The 2,216-nt window shown below is 36.4% G+C and overlaps 1 long non-coding RNA gene across 1 annotated transcript; it reads right to left on the bottom strand.

The window, feature by feature from the left end:
• Positions 1-1,381: 1,381 nt before the first annotated feature.
• LOC143476170 (uncharacterized) lies at positions 1,382-1,829 on the bottom strand. Its single transcript, XR_013121236.1, has 2 exons — positions 1,726-1,829; positions 1,382-1,511 (listed from the first exon to the last, which is right to left on the bottom strand). It is a non-coding gene; the product is annotated as an uncharacterized LOC143476170 (long non-coding RNA).
• Between the last annotated feature and the right edge of the window lie 387 nt (positions 1,830-2,216).

Below are 2,216 nucleotides of genomic sequence, written 5' to 3'. Positions count from 1 at the left end.
CATTTCAGTAAACTATTCTGCATTGCATTTGCAAAAGACCAAACTGGCCAAAAGTCTGTATGTCATTTGTGCACGATGAGGCCGTAGAATGATGGCCCCATAGCTGAAAACTCGCTCCACTTTTGTCAATATATTTTTTTCTCGACGTAGATGTCTTCAAATACACAATCCATGCTGAGATAGAACTGGATATTATGATGGTGACAGAGAGAGGCTCTCTTCCCCGAGTTCAGATACAGAACCCAGGGTTGCCAACCCTCACGCACTGAGCATGAGACACACGCATTTGACCGTCTTCACACGCTCTCACGCCACACATCCGATTTCTCACGCCGGAAAAAAATCTAGTTTATTTACCTCAATGAGTTACTAGTTCGCTCTGTCACCAACCACTGGCGATCGATCGCAATATAATACTTAACTTGTGTCCATTTTACACCCCGCCCGGTAAAAATTTACGTTCGCCAACCCCCCATTTGATTGGTTGTGCTGTAGCTCATGCACACACACGTACAGAGTGTGGAAAAGCAGAGGACTGGTCTGCGTCAGAGCCGTATAGAGAGAGAGTCGCGACAACGGAAGTTCAAAACGCTTGATGGTCACGTGATTCACGGAGGCTTCAGATAGTTCCAGGAAGTTCAATTTGAGCGCATAGATACAGAGACAGAACTGCGATTTGAGGATTATTGTGAACATATAACGACCAACTTTAGGCTAATTTTAGAGCACATTGCTGTTTAATGCTTTGATTGTTTTATAATTGTTATATATTACGTTCATTTATATATTTAGAGGGACAGGAAGGGGTGAGAAATTGAGATTAGATTAATTTTCTAACATTAACATATCTTTAAATCATGGTAATTTCTGTAATCCCATGGTATTGGTGACCTAAGTAATCTAAATGACTAATGTACATTTTCTGACAGAAGGAAAATTTTATTTGACTTCATTGTGCAGAAATATGCTTTAAAAGGGTACATTAAAACACATTACATTTACATCCAGACAGTATATAACATATTAAAATACATTGATAAATTATATATATATCTTGTCTTTTTAATACACACTTATTTACAGCAATTAATTCATTAAATAAATCTCTAATAATCTCAAATATGAATATCATGTCAAGCAGTTTTTCTGTGTCCTTTCCTCCGTGTTGTGTAGTGTCCACCATGGTTTGCTGTGTTGCATGGGGATGCTCCAATCGAGCAAATATTTTTGGTTTCCCCACTGATACTGAGAGGAGAAAAAAATGGTTGTCTCAACTAAGCTGGAGCAATCTTACCCTCACTAAAGATTACAACAGCAAATATATATGTGAGGTAATCATCAAACACTGCATTTGTACTTTTCACAATAAACACACTATTGGAAAGCTTAATGCCTGATTTATTAAAATACAGAATAGTGAACAAAAAAATCAAAGACTCCAGACAGACTCGGGTGCAGGGTGAGGGTGCTATCTAGTTGCAGGCTCCATTGAATCCCCTATGGTTCTTTGGCTTAAAGAGAGAGAGGAGAAAAAGACAGGAGAAAATTATTATTATGAGTATTGATGTGATATGAATTTGAACTTGTTGCACATCCTTGGTTGTTTTTTATACGTGTAATGAGTGTATACGTATCCAGTAAGTGTTCTCTAATACTGTGTATTCACCCACTATGGGATATATGGGTAGACAAAACTGAGTTGTCATGTGTGAGGAGTAAACTCACATCACTCTGCAGGCACATTTTGAGGCAGACCAGTTCATCAAAACCAAACAGGGCAACACTAGGCTGAGAGCAGATGCTGTTCCCACCATTTTTGTGCATCGCCCCGCACTCAGAAAGAGGAAGCTCCCTGCAATACGACGCACCACTGGACCTGTAAAGACAGGGCCCATAGCTGCTGATCACAGCTATAGTGTTGACACAGGTATAATAAGTATGAACTCCTATTATATTATTATATTATATTATTTATTTCTGTTATTATATTATTATATTTATTTATATTATTAGAATTATATTATTTCTTTAAGTGATAGAATATTTAAAACTTAATCACACTAAATAGTATACGTCTTTTATATCCAGCAGTTTCAAAAACTGAGGAAATACGTTAATAAAATAAAATAAAAATAAATAAAACGAAATAAAAAGGAAAATAAAATAAATAAAAGGTTAAATAAATAAAATAAAAGGAAATAAAACGTTAGCTGGTA

Source organism: Brachyhypopomus gauderio, chromosome 15 (genome assembly GCF_052324685.1).
Source record: "Brachyhypopomus gauderio isolate BG-103 chromosome 15, BGAUD_0.2, whole genome shotgun sequence".
Taxonomy (NCBI): Eukaryota; Metazoa; Chordata; class Actinopteri; order Gymnotiformes; family Hypopomidae; genus Brachyhypopomus; species Brachyhypopomus gauderio.
Note: the sequence above shows the minus strand (reverse complement) of the source record. Positions and strands in the feature narration are given on the sequence as shown.